The following is a 20,154-nucleotide window of genomic DNA, read 5'->3' on the forward strand; positions in this document are numbered from 1 at the left end:
TCATACTCCCCTTTGACATGTCATCGGTATCTAAGGATATGCTATAGTCTCGTGCGCAGTCGTTCGTCGACATTTGCGCTTGCGCAGCCGCGGAAGGAGTTTTCCGTTGTCGCTGAGTGCCGCCGAGAATAACAAAAATCCGAGAAACAAGAAGCTTAGAGTTTGCTATCTATAGACATGATTATTAGAGTTTTCAGTGTGGGCTCTTCTGTTAAGAATTCTACAGCATGAACGAATAACAAGGAAATCTAACTCCAATCCGAATCAATTTAAATAGGACCTGAAATAGGTAAGAAACAACATACCAACCTATAAAATTCAATTCTTACCTTGAGTTAAGCCAAGGTAAAGATGATATGTTTGTGCGGCCCCATTCCACTTTATGAAACACTGGATGATTGAATCCCTCGGGCTTGGCTGCATACCACAACCATTTCGGTGATTACTGATCTAGAATTATAAAGAAAGTAGTGCAAAGGATACAGATGCGATGATGCTTGAATAGTACCACATGCCGTATGGATTTCCTACATGGCTTGCGCAGAAAAATCAGCCTATAACTAATAATTGCTTGCAGAAAAATTACGTGTTCTTTGCCAAATGAGGAGCCCTTTTTTATCTACTTCTTCTTGTATATTCTTTATTTTGTTACCTCATTCTTTTGGCTTATCGGTCTCTCTCATATTGGGATTGCGCATACATGTGATGTGTGTCACCATTGTAATAAGTAGTTTATGAAGTTGTTATCGTGGAAAGAAGGTTATTTGTACAATTTTATGAAAGGACACGTTGCAAAACAAGTGCGTGTCTTGGCGAATATTAGAGAGCTTTCAAATGTAGGAATCGTTTATCATGCATGTCTACTTTCCCATGCAGTTTAGTAGGTATATTGATGACTTCCTTGTTTATTGTGAGTGTAGTGGATCGACGAGGTCAAATGCTATCTAACATCGACATCATATGGCTGGACTAATGATAGCTTCACCTGCATTTCAAGCGGTGCATCCATTATTAAGGTTGCCATTACTAACACACTCTCTCGGCATCTATACAATAATTGTTTTAGAAAAACTGTGATCCATTTCTTTTTTCTCCATCAGGAATTTGTCTTCATTGATGCAGCTAAGCGCCTCAAGGTATTTATTCTTTTTTCACTTCCCTCTTTCTTTTGTTAATTATGCCTATTGGCACCATGTTAATCTTAAAAGTGAACTGGTCTTTCCGGACTGGTTTTGTTAGTAGTGAAGTGTTTCTTTTGATGTTGTAATTTGTTAGACTTCCTTGTTAATCCTGTATTAATATATTGCGGGGAAACCTCTTGACATATTTGTTGTTAATTCTTTTCGGATCCGGCTTCCGGTGATCCTTGAAACTCTTTCGCTTATTGCATTTTTTTTTTTGCCCCGCTTCTACGCCCGGAAATCGATTTGTAGGCGATGATTCTGATATTGATTGTTGCCCTAATTGTTTTTCCTCTCATAAGTCGACAAGCCGAGGCCTCTAATTGCTTTCATGATGTTCAAATTCGAGTCACCCAGGAGTTTGGACTAGTTTAGTAAGAACCCTTAGTGTTGATGCTATGCTCTTTTCTCATAAAGTCGACTAGCCGAGTCGTTTAATACCAAAATATGTTTGCCAACTTTGTATGGGAACCTACTTGTTGTTAAGGTATTCAATGTTCTTTCCCATGTTGCTTTGTTGTTTTTTTTTTACCTACATTGGTCGTGATTGCAAATGTCTCGGATAAATGCTATAAATGCATACAACAGAGGCAAATTTTTGCCTAATTCTAAGTGTGGACGAGACCGTGAAGAACCCAAAGGTAAGGTTTTCTCCAAATAGTTGTATGGCGTTTGTAGTGTTATCTATCAAACATGTTACACTCGGCCAAAAGTTCGATGTCTTCATATCCCAAGAGTTCAGTTGTTCAGCCTTCTGTTATTTCTTTTTTCATTCCACTATGCCATCCTTGGTAGTCACAGTGTTTTTTAATTTTTCTTTGCATTGTTATTTTCTAATGGCTATTCATTGTATTGATAATCCAGTCGGAGAGTGCACAAGGAGATGCTACTGCTAGAGCGATGGGTTGAGGGCGTGGCGGGGTAGGTTTCTGTGGCCGTGGAAGGGGAATGCGAAGGCGTTGAGCTTTTTGGGTTTGAAGATGCCAAGGACTTCCTAGAGTGAAAGGAAGATTTTGAAAGCAAGGGTGGTTTGTTTCGTGGGAAGTTTGCTTTCTGTTCTTAATTTTGTTTGCTTCAGTTTGGAGTGAGTTTGTAGCTATATATATATTTGTCTAAACCATTCTTGTATTCATTGGATTCTTGTATTCATTGGTTATTGTAGGTTTAGCTGGTCTCGCTACAAAATATGAGAAATTATTTTTTTTTATTAGCAACCCATCAAAGAACGGTTTATAACCGCTACAAATGAATTTTAAATTATTTTTTTTTTTAAATTAACTAACAACTTTGCAACGGTTTACAAACCGTTGGTAAAAATTTTAACAAATTACCAACGCTTAAAAAGCGTTTGTGAAATTTCGTTTGCAACTTTTAAAGCTTTGAATTTCTATTTGCAACGCTTTTAATTTCGTTTGTTTTTAAAAATTTCTTTTTGCAACGCTTTTAAAAGCGTTGCAAATATTTCCAACACTTTACCGATGCCATATTTGCAACGCTTAAAAAGCGTTGCAAAAATTATTAGCAACGCTTTTTTGCCGTTGCAAATAGCTTGTTATGGTGTAGTGAATCCTGATATGCTAGTATGAACCTCTAACAGGAGATGGGAGGTGTTGAAGAAAAAAGTACCTGAAGGCCTCCTTGCTTCGCTTATGAATAGCGTCTTGTATGCGCGTGCTCAGTGTATATAACAAATTAGAACACTGAAAACCTTGAAGAAATGGAAGTTTGAAACAAACCTGTGGAAATCGGGCAGTTTCATGTAGGGCTGGTCGCTTCGAGTCAAACTGAGCTCCAGCGTTTCAAATGGGGCGAACTTTGCCTTGGTAGGGCGCGGGTTGCACTCGGGTAAAAACTTAAGTTCCAGGCTCTTCAGCGTGGGGGGTGCTCGAGTTTTGCCTTGGATGGGTCTTGGTCGCTCGAGGTAAAATTGGAGTTCCAGCGCTTAGCGTGGGGCCTTCGGTTTATGCCCGCCTAGGGCGTGGGTCGCTCCGTAAATTCATGAGGAAAATTTCATCTTGAAATGGACAACTAAAGTTAGAATCAAACAAGGGTGGGTGGGTTTTGGGACTTTGGATTTCTGCCTCTTCCATGCCGAGAAGATAAAATAATATGGATATCAACGCATAATGGACAATTCACTGTCTCGGCAGCGCATGATGACATAAGAGCCAAGGCCCACAAGCCCGTATGGTGTAACTTCATATGGAGTGCACATATCCTACCAAGGACGCAAGGAATAGCTTGGAAGTTAGCTCATGGTGCTGCAAGAACAGATGAACAGCTAAAAAAAAGAAAATTCCAGAGCCTCGCGATGTAGCATCTGTAGGGAACAAGAGGAAACATTGGATCACCTTTTATTCCAATGCGAACTGGCAAAGAGGCTGTGGTAGTATGCACGACAGTGCTTCGATCTCACCTAGAGCATGGAATCTCTGAACGATATTCAGCAACAAGGTAAGCACTACAGCTCATTAATTCTGGATATGTGGAAGGCATGCTCCCTGACCAGCCTAGTGAGTCTATGGAAGAATCGCAACAAGGTAATGTATGACAGCAAGAGTTCCAACTTCAGAGAAATATGTTTCTTGGTTCGAAGGGCACAATAAGGGCTTATCATAAGTCCTCGGGACACATGGAGAACTCGATGAGAGATCTGAAGGTACTTCGAGCATTCAAACTTAGCCACAAACTTCGAAAATCTCCAAAAATCTTCGAATGTTACTGGAATCTTCCCCCGCCTGGAATATTAAAGATGAATGCAGATGGAAGTTCTAGGGGTAATCCAGGTATCTCAGGGTGGGGTGCTATTTATAGAGATCATAATGGGGCTTCCTTGGGGCAGCAGCGGGTGGATTGGGAGTTTCTACCAACTACATGGCGGAGACATATGCGATTGTGTAAGGAGTCACAAAAGCTATAGAAATGGGATGGAGGCATATATGGGTGGAATCAGACTCTTCTGCAGTAGTCCAAGCTTTTCAACAAGGTAATATGCACTGGAGAGTCAGGGCACGATGGCAGCTATTACAAGTGCAAGCAACATGGATTAATATCACCTCAATCTGGAGGGAAACTAATTTGGGAGCAGATTGCTGTGTTAGACATGGAGCAGGGCTAACTAAAAGGCAAAGTGTATGGTGGCAGACTCGACCTCCATTCGTGAGACATCTTGAGAACCACAATACTACGTACTTTAGATTTACTCACTAAGCACTGTTGTATTGAGAAGGGTACATGTTTGTTTTATCCTTCTTAGTCCAGTCATGTCATAATGTTCTTATTTTTTCTTCTTGTAACCTTTATTCTTTTAAGATAATCAATTACCTTTTAGCAAAAAAAAATTATGGGACTTTGGAAGACTAACAATTCTAAAGAAAACAATACTAAAGGGAACTAAGATGGCAGCGACGCCATTTGATAAACGTAAAAATAAATAGTGTTACCCACGAATAAGATACGATTAACTCTAAACGCAAGTAAAACTAAAACTGAACTTGTACTATATTTATCAAAGATTTATTCTACTCTCGAATCTATCGAAATAGAGTGGAGTAAAAGATTCGTTCCACTCCTAGTTCTTTAGCATTCAATGTTTTCTAATATTATCAGTCCTAGCCAAAGTTAGTGAGAGTAATGGTGGGAATTTATACTACGATGTGAATTCAACTAACAAGATACGAATAACGAAATGACGAAAATACTAGGTTTGAATCTAGATAAAGAATTAGGGGGGATTGAATCCACTTTGAATCCAACTTAATAAACTAGCATAGATTGTTGTAATAAAATCTTACGTTCTTACGATAATAATTGGTTGTTCTAATCCCTAGTCATTCATAGCAATCTATACTAACTAATGACTAGCATGTGAGGAAGTTCTACCCATTCTCATGGCGAATCAACTACCTTCTAGAGTGGAATAGACTCTTATAATGATTCTACACTACACAATCAAGTTTTCATCAAGGCTTCATCAAACCCCTCTAATGGAGGTTTAACCTTGATTCATAAAACTATCATTTCTCATGGAATTCAAACAAGACATCATATAAATGTTCTAACTTTACTAAATTGACTAATCAATAATTCAAATCTAAATTAACAACTAAGAAATGATTAACAACTAAATATGAATTTAATAATTCTAACACTAATAAAAATTTAATTAATAAACTAAATTGAGTTGAAAATGAATACTTGATTATGAACTAATATTTGATTCTAAATAATAATCTACTTGTTCTAACACTAATTAATTGAAAGGTAAAACTAGATCTAAAACAATAATTGAAAACTAATTAATGGAATAAAAACTCAAAACTAGATCTAGATCTAAAAACTATTCTCTCCATGGCTACCTTCTACCTAACCTAATTATCTTTAAGAGTTAAGTCTTGTGTGTTGAAATGAAGGAGACCAGATCTAAATTTTTGTACATGGGCTGAGGAGCCATGTTTTGGGCCGGAAAATCGAGCCCAAAACCCAATTTCTTCAGTCCATAGAGGCCTTTTTCAGCTAGATCTGACTTTAGCAGGCTTTTCATCCACTTTTGCTCCTCTGATTGGGTCAAGGTTTAAACCATTTGAAATCTCTTTCCGAACCGGTCGTTTTGACATAAGGTAGGCCTAATTCCGAGGCCTAAGTCCAAAGATACGGTCTTCGGAAGTTCTGCTGACTTTTGTGTGTTGTTTCTGCCCGCGTTGACTTTGACTTTTCAGCTTTTGATCGGGCTTTACAAAGGTTTTTTCTCCTTGAATCTTGGTCTTTAATCACAAAACTTCTTATCAACCAACCTTTGCTCCTTTATCTCGCCAGAGTGGCACATTTCTGCACATAATTGACTTCAATGCCTGGAATACATAAAAGCACGTAATCAACATTAACTTTTATTTATTACTGGCATTATTGGTCTAAAAGTATTATTGTTAAGGGGTTAAAACTACAGTTTTGGGATCTTATCATTGCACCAGTTTAACCTCCACAATGTTGGCTAAGAGCATACTGTCTTCACAACTCAGGCCACCAGTGAGGAGAGTGGTTTTAGAGTTGTTGATCTTTAATCTAGTAACTTGTGCAAAAGTATTAAGGATTACTTTCACAGTTAACATGGATTGCACATCTCCTTTGAAGAATAGGAGCAAATCATCAGCAAAACAAACATTGATAATCTTAGTACTCTTACATTTGGGATGAGCACTGATGAGTTTAGATGTAAGCCCTTCTCTCAAAAGTTAATAAGAATTTCCATGATAAGAACAAAAAGGTAGGGAGACATGGGATCACCTTGCCTTAGCCCTCTCTTCCCTTTAAAATATCCCTCAGGGGATCTGTTCACCAAAATAGAGTAGTAAGGTGAAGAGTAGCACATTTTCAACCACTGCACCATGATAGGTGAAAAATTGAGACATATGAGCTAGGAAGCTTTCAATGGCTGACCAGCTGACAGTATCAAATGTTTTATTAATGTCTACCTTCAGTGAGCATCTGGGAGAGACACCCTTTCTTATATACTTTCTCAAAAGTTCATGTGAAATCAAGAGATTATCTTGAATGGATCTATTTATGAAGAAAGTAGCTTGATTCATATCTACTAAAGAGTTCATCAATGGCTTCAATCTTCTTGTGAGCACTTTAGTAATGCATTTGTATATGATGTTGTAACAAGCTATATGCCTATAATCAGATGCCCTTGAAGGGTTTGGGATCTTAGGAACAAGACACATAAAGGTGGAGTTAATTCCTTTTGGTACCTTCCTAGTGTGCAACATGTAGGCAATGGCCTTAGAGAAGTCAACTCCTACTACAGCCCAGCTAAATTTGAAGAAGTGTGCATTGTAGCCGTCAGGTCCAGGGCCTTTATAGCTGTCCATATCAAAGAGGGCATCTCTTATCTCATCCAAAGTGATATCAATATCTAACATAGTTGCCTTTTGTGTTCCTGGCCAGTTTCGAAGCCATTTTAAGATTGTCAAAGAAAAATTGGTTATCCTCAACAACAGTACGTAGTGTCACCGAGGATTTCACTATAGTGAGTGACAAGAGCATCAACCACTTGAGAGTGTTCTTCAAGTTTGTTCATATCTATTTGGAGTATAAACAATTAATGTTCATATCTCAACATAATGTATGATCAGAAAGAACACCTATTGGAGTATGAACAATCATATTTTGGGTATGAACAATCAATGTTCATACCTCAACATAATGTATGATAGTAAAAATACCTATTGGAGTATTAACAATCATTGTTAATACCTCAACGTACATGAGTTATGAACAATCATTGTTAATACATTAATATATTATATGAGGTACATTCACCTATTTGGGTATGAACAATCATTGTTCACATATCAACATAAGGTATGATAATTCATTGTTCATAACAAAATGACAAAAAGGGTAAAATCAAAAAATATTTATTTCAAATCCGAGCTATTTGTCTACATGAGTTATTTTTACTCGAAAATTGGTTTTCAAGATTATTTTCATCCGAAAATTGTTCTTGAGAGTGATTAAAAAAAAATGATGGTTTTGAGAGTTATTTTCACTCGAAAATAGGATTTGTGACCAATTTCTTGTGCAACAATTGAAGTAGCCATATACCTGTGTCAGTTGTGTGCAAACCGTTTGAAAAAAAAAAAAATTAGTTGAAGTGGCGCACACAAAATTGAGTGGCAGTGTTGTATTCTCAAATATGGACCCAAATTTTATGCCAAATTTGCGACCAATAACTATTTGCTACCAAATTTGTTAACACCTAGAAATAAATTTTTATTTTTTTTGGTAAATTACTACCAAAAATAATTTGGGGGGGAGGAGTTAAAATTACACCTCCACATAGGCTCCACCTCGTGCCATTAGGATATTGCAACTCCAATTGCAAATTATTGTATAGCCCATAAATATCTATTTTCTATTGTTCCCAACAAAAAAGTGGAAAAAAAATGATTTTAAACTTGGACGTTATTTTAAATGTCGTCCGAGTTTAAAATTTTCAAATTGTGACTTTAGAACTAGATAGGGACGTCACTCCAAGTGACATCTGAACGTTTTTTTTTGTTCAAACGTGTGTTCAAGTGTCTCCCGAGTTCTTTATTAACTAATAGCGAGATGGGGAAGGGGAACGGTCCGGTTCTGGTCCAGTTCTTGGTGTTGTAAGAACCAAGAATCATTTAATATTACAGTTTCGATTCTGGTTCCGGTTCTTAAAATTGTTGAACCATACCCATAACCATCAGTTCCTAACGGGTATTTTCGGTTATGGTTTTTCAGTTTGGTTCTTAAGATATATATTCACTATTTACAAACATTTTTTATTGATTTTATTAAAAAATGTGTACTAAAAACACAAAAATACCGCACGAACGAGTTGATTTTTAAATATTGATATAAATAATTATGTCATTCAATAATAAGTTAAATAAAACCATATATTTAAGGTTGTAAGCTTTATTTTTATATTATTTATAACATTAAATACTATGAAAACTATATATTACACTAATAAATAAACACTACTAAAAAAAAGGGTTTTTATCTCGGTTCTAAAATTAGCCTTATCTCGGTTCTGCTGATAAGAGAGATAATATGTCCTGTAAATGAGATAATATGTCCTGTAATTTAGGTACTAACTCTGAGTATAAATCTATTATCTCGCCTCTTACTTAACTGAGATAAAATATATGGATTTTACCACTGGTGGATAGGAACTGATATAATAGGAACTTTCATTTATCTCACCATTGTGGAATGGATATAATTGGAAAATTTCATTTATCTCACCATTCTAAAACTGATATAATAGGAAATTTAATTTATCTCACATTGAAATGATATAATTGATATTAAACCAAATATCTCGGTACTCAAATGATATAATAGCTATTATACCAAATATCTCGGCACTAAAATGATATAATAGCTATTATACCAAATATCTCGGAATAAATTAAAGAAAACAGAAATCCCAAAAAAAATAGAAGTCCAAAAAATATTGAACTCCCGCTCTATAGTACTCGATCTCTATCTTAGGAATATCATTCACGAACTCACGATAATGGCAACTGCCATTCTAATCCCAACTATCTCTTCGTGTATATTGCCCTCTCTTCACCTCGCACCAACTCAGAAACGATTTCCACTACCCATTTCGTAAATTAATTTGTTCATTGTCTAATTACCATCGTTGTTTGTCTCGACTGATACTACAATTTAGGTCAGGTTGCGTACTGCAGTTCATATGGTTTGGCTCTCCGTTTTCAGGTGGTTTAATATTCCAGTTTTATGCTTACCTTTTCTGCAGTTTAGATGGTTTTGCTCTTTGTAAATTAATTGTTTGTTTTCTTTTGTTTTAAGATGAAGATGTGAATACCCTTATGTTGCTTACAAGGTTGTACTGTTAGGTTGAGGCAAGGCCCATTTACTAGGTCATATCATCCTATAGATGTAAATGATCGTCTTTTATCTTGGATGGTTGTTGCAATAAAGAATTTAATGGGTGAATGGATCAAGGAAGAGCCTGTCATTAATAATTTGTTGCATCAACTGATTGATATTTCTACTACTGTGTGTGGTTCAGTGTGCACTGATCGCAAGGCCTTGGAGTCCTTATGTTTAAGCTGGGATGATATATATGCATCATTTTCATTGATTCCGTGAGCATCAGTGTATACCTAGTTTCTGTATATCTTGAAAAACAGAAGTTTACATGAATCTAAAGTCGATTCTTATCTCGACATCTTGTTTGTTAAGCATTATTTCTTTAGATATTTGACGGTATCTTATATTGAAATGCTTATTTTGTAGCTAGTTGGGGGTGTGGTTATAGTAATAATGCTACCCGTGGTGTTGTTGACTACACAGTCTGCATCCTATGTGTTCACTCATTTTGAGACAGCTCCAGGGTCCATTGGGATCACAAGCAAAACACATGCAGTCATTCTATATGTTCTTGTTAGTCAGTATTCATTGTATGGATATGATGATGCAGCACATTTAACGGAGGAAACAAAAGGAGCTGACAAGAATGGTACAATAGCAATTCTTTCTAGTATACGGATGATCTCGTTATTTGGATGGGCATATATCTTAGTCCTTACTTTTAGCATGCAGGTATTGTTTATAAACTGTTTTTACAGTTATAGTTACCCTCTTGAACTCATTTTGTTTAACATAGATTTGTAATTCTTAGAGCTACTTGTATGATGTTAACAAGGAGAGGCAATGGAGCATTTGTACCATTTCAGATTCTCTATGATGCATTCCACGAAAGATATAATAATTCCAATTTGGAGCAATCGGTTTGCTCTTTGTTATTTGGGCTTCCTTCTTCTTTGGCGGGATTTCAATCACTACGAAGTGCAGCTAGAGTGGTATGTAAATACTACTTTTCTCCACTAATAGTCGTGGAACCTTTTGAGTAATTTGTTGTTATTATTGTTTTTTCTCGATGAAGAAACCATGGCAAGGGATGTTTTGAGTCTATCGGTCATTAAGTACTAGGCAAAAGAAAAAGATTTGTAAAGTGCGCTTCCTTTTCCTCTAGAATGTAACACATTGAGTTTCTTCATATCAACTGTTTTGTTGCCATGGTCAAGCCTGATTTAGTCTCTTAGACATCACTAATAACCCACAGGTGAGAGACCTTTGAGTTAAAGGTTCAGTTGTTCATAGTTGTCACCTTTTGAAGCATTATTTAGTCACAGAACTGTGAGATGGTCAAAGAAGAACTAGCACAGATGGTTTATAGTCTCTTAGACATAACTAGTAACCCAAAAGCTCATTCGAAGCACCACAAAGACATTTTCCTTACACAAATATACCTTGTCATTTTCAGGTTAATGCGCTCTGTCAAGGGACAACAGAGTCCCCTTGTCATTTGAGGGTATGTTTGTTTGATTACTTTTTTAGATTTATATTATTTTGTGTCATATATGATTATTATAATTGTATGATTAAAGCAATTGTTATTCTAAATTTTGGGTCTATGATAATTGACTGCTAGTTATTCATTGGTGATTGGTATGATTATTGGAGAGTTGAACAAGGTTAACTATGTGTTGATATTTTACGCATTTTGACTAGTTAATAGGATAATGAAAGGATATGGTGAACAAGTAAATAATAAAACAATAGAATCATTTGTGTGTGTGTGGGGGTGGGATTTTGCAAGAAAGTAGACGCCAAAGTGTGCAAGGACGTGAAAGCATTTGAAGAAGCTTGTGGTGTTGGTAAGCATTGGGTGTTTGTGATATGTGGGTTTTTCGTGTAGTGTCTACTTACTTGCGGTTTGAACATTTGGGGTTTGAATGCATGCAGGAGTGGAGGTTACAAGAGAGGAAATTGAATAGATGGTGGGTAAAGTTGTTGAAGAGAAAAAGAGCACTATCCTAGAATCGAGGTATCGTACGGAGGGTGAACTGTTTGCTTAAGTGCGAAAATAATTCCTTGGGATAATACAAAGGCGGTTAAGGTGACACACTAAGAACCTGTTATTGCATAGTATTTGTGACTATTATTGTTTGCATAGTATTTCAGCGACATACATTGCTAAGGGTATGTAATACAAAGGAAATGCTTGATAAGCAATAGGAGGCGAGTTTTTTTTCGTTTCCCCTAGAACCGAATGGATACCTACATATAGGTCATGGTAAGGTAATATCTTCTTCAGTGAGTTTCTTGAGATTTTTATTTTCTTTGGGAATAATTGATCAATTACTAGTAGTTTTACAGGCTATGTTTGTTAGCTTTGGCATGGCAAAAGAGATGGATGTTGCTACTTGCACTAAGGTCCCTCTTAGATTTCCTTTTTTGCTTATGGAATAATTCTTATGACTTGACAAAAAAACATTTAATCTAGAACATTGTAATCCCCTACCTACCTACCCATTCATTGGAGGTAATGTAGGGAGTCGTTTATGCAATTTCTATCTCTATTATATTTATTTTAAATGCACAAAAGCATCTATTTATTAACAACGTTTTCCACTCTTAGGTCGAGTGGTTTAAGAAAGTTGGAGATTCTGTAAGTAAAGGGACACCGTTTGGCAAAGTTTCTGGTAAGGTCACTGCTGCAACATTTTTATACTTGTCTTAACCCTTCCTTTTTTTGCCCTTCTCCTTTTGTTTATATTCTCTCTTATTGTGTGGTTCTATTGCTTAGAAGTAACTTCTAAGCATTGTGAGGACCCTGCATCTATCCTACCAGAGCTTCATTGGGGTGAGATAGCTTCTAATGACACATATAGTAATGATGTCCTTGAGCAATCAAATAATTTTGTTCAGGTAGGGCCTCCACTAAAGATGCACTTCAAGTTGAGTCCTCGGTTGCCAAGCGTTCCACTCCAGAGCGTGGAGATATTCTTATTAGCATCAATGACCGATTCCCTCGGTATTTCCTGTCAGATATATTTTCAAAGGAAAGATTGACTGAAGACTCCTCTAGCATAAGTACATTGTACGCGATGGCGAACTGGATTGAGCATGAACATGGAAAACCATGATCCTAAACATTGGTCATTCTTTCAGAAGTTAGCACAAGATGAGTTTGTTAGAAATGATGTTTCTCTTATGGATCAGGATCATCTTGGATATTCGTCTCCACTTACTAAAGTTGACGAAGGGAGTCCTGGAGCCTATAATTTTTCACAGCTGACGACCGATGTGAATAGGTCTTTGGATTCTCAAAAAAAAAATTGAGTAGGAAATTCAGCAGGAACCATCTGTAAGGAGGAAATTCAGTAGGAACCATCTGTCTCAGTTCTTGAATATATAGAGAAAGGTTAAAAAAATGTCTTATTATAGTTCGAAGAATAGTAGTTGATACAATATTTGAGTTTCTATAAATAAATGATTGATCACTAGTACTCTTTGAAAGTTAAGATCATGTTCGATATTGTTCTTTCTTATCTTAATGAAATAAGTTCTTTAAAGAATTTACTTATGTTAGGTTGCTTTTGTTAATTGGTGTTGATGTTTATGAATATGAAAAGGAATATATGTAGTGGTTTGGGACATGTTTTTATTTGCTGGTTAATTGTCATGAGCAATACCAACAAAAAATGACAAAGGGTGAGATAAAAGGTTGTCCAATAATCTCCCTTTCCAAAAGAATTTATCACGGTTATTTTTTAATATGATCTCGGTTTCAATAAAAAAATATCTCAGTTTTCTTCTTTACTAATTGGTTTCAATCAACAATTTATCTCAGTTTTATTCTATATAATATAGGTTTTATTTAGAAAACCGAGATAATATATTTAGATAAGATGTCAGACTTCTGAGATAATTTAGTAGTTTATTACCTCGGTTTTATAGAACTCTATTATCTCAGTGGATTTTACCTCGGTTGTTTTTTCTTAGAAGACCGAGGTAAATACTCTAACATCTCACATTTTAGCTGAGCTTATAAACCCTTTTTTTAGTAGTGAAAATTTAGTAATATATAAATGAACGTTTTGAGTTTTTATATTTTTTCTTTTGATATTTTTTATATTAAAAGTATGATAACGTTCACGTTCCGATCCTGGTTCTGGTCTGGTTTTTTTAGTACCTATTTTTAAACAGTTCCTAAAAATAGGAACCAGAACCATGATTTTTTCTACGGTTCCTGTTAAACGGGTACCCATCGACACCCTTATGGTATACTACCCCCATTGGAAAGAGTTTTTTTACATTTGGGGTGTAAACTTTACAGTCCATATATACGGTTTACCCCCCCCCCCCCCCCATATTTGGAGATGCTCTAAATCACATTCTAGGTAAATTTAGATATCCATTCAGGGTCACTTATTATTCACATCATAATGCATGTTCTTCCACGGGGTAAACAATCACTCATTTTTTCCATGACATGGATAAATGCTTAATGTCACTCATGGTCTGGTTATTACTGCAGTCTTCAAGTAATTTGTAAGTCACAACATAACTAGGTCATTGGCCAAAGTGTAAGTTCGAGAATGTAAAGTGAAAGTTTGAAAAAGAAGTGTATATATTTTGTAATATTGTATGATAAAACTGATCATGGGGTGCAAAAGCTCATTTGAAAATTTGAAAAGCCTAACGTGCATGAGTGTATTGCTAGGAACCATGCACGACTCAATTATACTTACACTTTATCAATTACCACAAAAGTACAAACATTTCTCTCTTATCTACCAAGTACGAAAATTTCAATCCGAGCCTAGTGAAGATTCACTATGTCCTTAAGACAGATTTTCCCTCTCACGGTACTTCAAGGTTGAATGGGAAACTGCCTCCCAAGATAGAACAAAATTTTCCTTCTATGGAAAGCAGTACTTCAATTCCACAGAATCAGCGAACACAACGTTGTGTTTTGACTAAGAACAAAGAGGAGAAGAGAGGGTTTTCAAGAGATATATCTTTTTCATGCAAAAACGTCCGATATTTATATAAGAGTGGTGCCTTTTCGAAACACAGTGACTGTTTGAACCAACACAGTGTCTTTTCGAACCAACACGTACATTGTCTTTTTGAAACAACACAGTGCCTTTTCGAACCAACACGTACAATGTCTTTTCGAAACAACATAGTGACTTTTTAGAAGGACGCACCTTTTCAACATAAAGCAACATTTTAAACCGTTGTCTCTTTCCATATGTCGCACTTTTTCGGCATAATGCAACGTTTCAAACCATTGCACTATTTCAGAAAGGTTTTTCTTTTTTTACGTACTATTTCAAGTGAAACCCATTTCAGCTCAAGTGTGGTAACTTGGGAGACAAATTACTCATTCATATCTCAATGGATTTGTGCAAATCCAAGTTCCATGTGTTCACTACACTTTGAACTTTCAATTGCACATCTATTTTTCTAACATATATTTGTATGAAGGTAGGGGTGGTACATGTTGAGATTATAATCCCACATTGGGTGTCTAAAGCATAGCCAATCAATATATAAATCTTGTGGCCGCTCCATTTATTACCAATTAGTTTTAAGTTGGATTCACATCTTCAATATGGTATCAGAGTGAGATATTTCTCTAGCCCAAAGGACCCATGTTACTCCATGTCACCCATTTTAAAAAATTGTCCACGTGTTAGGCTCAAGATTACGCCACACACGAAGGGTGTGTTGAGATTATAATCCCACATCGGGTGTCTAAAGCCTAGCCAATTAATATATAAATCCTAGAGCTGTTCCACTTATCACCAACTGGTTTTAAGTTGAATGCCCATCTTCAATAGTACATATATCTTGTAAAATACCATGAGATATAGCAATAACTTCAGTGATTGACAAGGAATTCCTTAGCACTAACCAACACACACTAATATCATGGAAGTATACATGACAAGGAATTCCTTAGCACTAACCAACTTCTTTGCACCCCTGGTTGTCAAGCATCTACCGTCTACTAACATATATACTGTGCTAGTGTGCTACAATATTTGCCCATTTCGTGGACAACATAAATGAACATTAGAAGAACCTAATAATTAAATGTCCTTATCAAAATAAAATTAAATAATAATCCTTAAAATTAAATAAAACAAGGGAGCTTTTATATGTGCTGTCCACACAATGTATTGTTGACACAATAAAAGGGGAGGGTCTTAGTCTTAGGGAATCAATATCATTAAAGGAATTCTGGGAAATGGTTGTGGCAAAGCTCATTGGGTTGAATGAGACAACTCTAAATTTCCATTATCTGGCTCCAATTTTGTTCAACTTGATATTCGAAAATCAACTTGAGAGTAATAATGCACTTGCCCCGAATTGGAAAAAGCATATACACACAGGATATCATAAATAACTATTAACGACTACTACTATGCCAATCAGCAGATAGAATAAAATCGAATTTGGAAAAAAGGAAATACTTTAAGTAACTTCTTTTGCCAAATTTCAAAAATAGCATAGAAAATTGGAATCCCTTAAGGAAAGTAAACAAATTACCACTTACAGCAACGTCAGCAGGAAAAAAAATATGTATTCAGCAAAAATTTAAAAACACGCCTATTTCTATTTTAAATCATAAACGGATACAAAACCAAAAGAAATGAAGCTACATCTGGTATAGAAAAGTAACACTAACCTTTAAATTGGGTGTAATAAACCATATAAGTGGAGGCCATGCTTCTGCAACAATAAAACATAAACATTCTTCTATTTCGTTCAACATAATTATAGTAGAGAGTAGAAGAGCATGAACAAAAATAGATGCCTCAACAAAAGCCATATATGTAAACAAAGAGGAAGAAAGCATCATGTTAAGTAGTATGATGCAAAGATAGTAATGAAAATGTAGGTTATAAGGCTTTCATGCATGCAGAAGAATGTGTAGGGTTTGTGTGCATTAAAAAAATGAGATGAACAATCTCAGAGTGAAAAGAACATGAAAGACAAAGTAAGAGCAGATGCATAGCGCCCTAATAATAATATAAAAAAAATAACTATTTAGCACAGATTGTATTTCGACTGGTCTTGACCAAATGGGGTTTCCCGGTTCTGATCCTCATTGTACTCGTCTCAACCTATAAAAAAAAGGGGGACCAAAGGTCTCGTAAATTATTGAGCAAAAAAAAGGCAACTCCTTGTGACGAAGGTTTCCTCAACCCCCACCACAAAGGCATAATCACAAACCTTTGGAGCTTGGCCCTCTCCCTTTCCACCCGACTTTCTACACTATTTCAACACAGGTTTTTTAATATAGGGGCTTAGTATTTTGATAGTGCAAGGATTCAAGTTACCGGAACAACAATAGAACATTGTGTAATGCAAATACAAAGATACTCCTTGGAAAATTAACAAAAAAAAAAAGCAATAACATAATGTGCGGAAATAAAAGAAAGTGTTAAGGATAGGAAAACGGGTAGGAATTGAATAATCATACCTGGGAGAAACTTAGAAGAAAACACAGAGGGTGAAAAAAGTCTTTCTCTAGAATTGATTGTACCATGGAAAAGTTTAAGGCTGTGCAATCAACAAAAATGGAACTGCATTCATGGAAAGGCTCTCATGTTTGAATCTAAATAAAGAAAAATAAAAAAGTAAAAAATATATAGGAAAAAAATATATAACATAACTTACATGAGATTCATTGATCATAGGTGGTGAAAGAGATAGAAACATGCATGCCAAGTATTGGGCATATTTTCTGAAATAAAGATCCCCGAGAGATAATTTGAGCAGGAAATGCTAAGCTAATATCAAAAAATAAATGAAATAAGGGAAAGTCAAACACAAAAAAACACAATAGAAAATCTGATTTCTAATGGAAGTATCAAGAAATAGAATAAACAATTTGGAAAGAACAAATAATGGAAATACTTACCCCCTTTTATGCAAAGCTTCCACTCCAAAATGGGTAATAACATGAATGAATTAAAAATCAATCAATCAGAAATGGCCATGAATCCAATACATATATGATTCACTTGAGAAGAGTACAATTTCGGGGGTTGGGAATAGAGAGCCAAACCCAATATAGTCGGGAATAGAGAGCGTGAGAAGAGAAAATTTTATGGGAGAGGAAGCTCTCGGGGTGTGGGGAATGGGGATAGGGAGCGAGCGTTTCTTTCTTAATTCTCACAATTAATAACTATTTTCTCTCAGTGGCGAGGGAATGGCCAGACCCTTGATTTATCCAAAGGGTTTATTGAAAAAGAGAAAGGTTATTGGAACCGAATTAATTGCTTAATTACGTCATTAATTCTTTTTTTTTTTTTCCCACACGTGTCTTGAGTCTTGACCCTTGATTTATACCCCTTGAAATTGAATCCCAACCGCGAGCTAGGAAAACTACAAAAATGGTAGGCATCTAAATTAACATTGCACCACTAAAATAGAGAACTTCAACACCGAGAGTTAACCCCAAGTTTTGACTTGAATGCTATTATGCTTCATGCTAACAACATTGTCAACACCAACTAATATTAAATGCCACATAAAAATCATGCCTAATTCAATTCAGTAGAAAACAAAAAATTCGAGGCAACTGCTGATTCCTACAATTATTTTTTCTAATATTAAGTGTATACAAACAGAAAACACGGAACTAACATTCGTTCATTAGTTGTCCAAGCTAAATGGTGCAATTTAAACCCATTTTCAGGAGACCATACATCATTAGTTTAGTAATGGAGAATAAGCCTACAGACAATCTCACGCATTTGTATAGCCCAATCGTTCCATTGCATAAGGCTGAGCCAGGAAATTAAGTGAGGGTGAGCCACCCAGACAACCAAGACATAAATAAATAAATAATCATTTTTTAAAACTAATATTTCAAACCTAAAAAAAAAATCATTATTTTTTCTTTTAACTAATATTTCAACCACCATCCTTAGTTTTTTGGTGACTTCGCTTTGAGGAGGATTCTATTTCAGCATTACCAACATCTTCTATGTTTAGCGGTGGTTGAGTGGGCAACGATTTTCCTTTGATCAAATACTTTAACATAGTTGTTTAAACAGTATCTAAGTAGCAATTAATTAATGAAATCTCTTACTTTGAATTTCAATGAGAAAATAAAGCCATCAAGTTTAAACCTACAAAAAAAAAAGTAGTTTAGAAAATTTACTTAAAACTTACAGTGGCGTCCTCAAGTATAAAAGAGAGTGAGAGACCGAGGTCAATAGTGAGTGGTTTTTTGTTTTTATTTATTTACTTTTTTTTTTAGAAAAGAGAAAGTGTGTGACGTTAATTTTTGGGGAGTACTTTTTATTATTATTTTTGGGGAGTCTAGCTATGCAGTAATCGGTTACTGGGCTGGAACTCAGTAACCGTATTAAACTTTGTATCATGTGTCCCGAGTTAACAGCTAGCTAGTTTACTTCCATTTTTTTGTTTTTATTTTATTTTTTTATTTTCTAATTGAAACACAACAAACCCCACGAAGGCTTTTAATAAAGAAAACCTAAGATGAACTTTGTCTTCCATCCCCTCGTCCTCTACAACCCACACACAGAATTCATTAAGAAAAATCAAATAACCAAAAATCATAGAAATTACAAACCCACTTTCAGCCGTTCAAACAAGATGTGTGTTTGTAAAGAAAGGATGGTACTGCTATAACAGTATTTTGAACAAGATGGGTGCTTCAACTAGTTACCATTGATTCCAAATGAAATGTTATAACCTCAAGCTTCCTGTTATCTGGTGGCATATGAGAACCGGGTATGCTTGATGATTTGCGTTGATGCCTCCATTTTCGTTTCAGCAGTTGTGGGGTCTGGGTTACTGTTTTTGGGAGAGAGAAAGAGTACTTGAGGGGTTTGGGTTACTGTTTTTGGGCTGGGTTTGGTTCCCTTTTTCATTTTATTTCTTTTCTATTTGCCCCCTTGGGTTTTAGGTTTTGGTTACGACGAAATAACATGTGGATAAATAGTATTTTTTTTTTGGGTGGAAAGTGAGGGTGCGCCAGGGCGTACCCTGGCCCCCCTGGCTCCGTCACTCGTTGTGTTACGTAGTGTTGAGTAAAAATGTTGGTTATTCACTCGCGACAGAAAATACTATTAACTATGTGAAAAGAAAAGTATCTTAATGCGAATTTAAAAAATAACTTAGCTATAAATATTTGGATTGCAAACCTTAACGGAGAGAATTCAGTAAGGAAGTATTAAAATTGAAATCAATGAAAAATTTTTTACCTTGAATTCTGTTCTCAAAATGAACTGTCTTCCATGAGAGTACCTACAGAGAAATTAAATTAGAATAGCTTAGCTATAAGTTCATACGCCATAATATTCTCACTTTTGGAAATTATAGCAAAATTGGGCAAACGACCCAAATGTTAAACTCTTCTAACTGCAAAATTAAGAAAAAGGAGAGACACACATGATTAAAAAAAAATGATTAGAACCAGTTTAAAGAAGGAAGTTACATTGAAAGTTACCTGAGACTTGCAACCGATAACAAACTGTTACTTCAGCTTCTCTAGACTCTTCAACCTCACCTTGCTGCGTTGATCGAGTTCTCTCATTGTCTTTTCCCTTTTTTCGTCAGA

General features: G+C 35.7%; 2 long non-coding RNA genes across 3 annotated transcripts; one reads left to right on the forward strand and one right to left on the reverse strand.

The window, feature by feature from the left end:
* Window positions 1-1,779: 1,779 nt before the first annotated feature.
* Window positions 1,780-2,388, forward strand: LOC147489720 (uncharacterized). Its single transcript, XR_015203213.1, has 2 exons — window positions 1,780-1,822; window positions 2,046-2,388. It is a non-coding gene; the product is annotated as an uncharacterized LOC147489720 (long non-coding RNA).
* A 3,034-nt stretch (window positions 2,389-5,422) lies between these two features.
* Window positions 5,423-19,831, reverse strand: LOC147489721 (uncharacterized). Of its 2 annotated transcripts, none has more exons than XR_015201446.1 (5): window positions 17,482-19,831; window positions 17,238-17,350; window positions 17,041-17,120; window positions 16,243-16,286; window positions 5,423-6,031 (listed from the first exon to the last, which is right to left on the reverse strand). It is a non-coding gene; the product is annotated as an uncharacterized LOC147489721 (long non-coding RNA). The 2 variants fall into 2 exon arrangements; XR_015201445.1 differs by having other exon boundaries at window positions 17,041-17,143.
* Between the last annotated feature and the right edge of the window lie 323 nt (window positions 19,832-20,154).

The sequence above is a fragment of the Coptis chinensis genome, chromosome 7, assembly GCF_015680905.1.
Source record: "Coptis chinensis isolate HL-2020 chromosome 7, ASM1568090v1, whole genome shotgun sequence".
NCBI lineage: Eukaryota > Viridiplantae > Streptophyta > Magnoliopsida > Ranunculales > Ranunculaceae > Coptis > Coptis chinensis.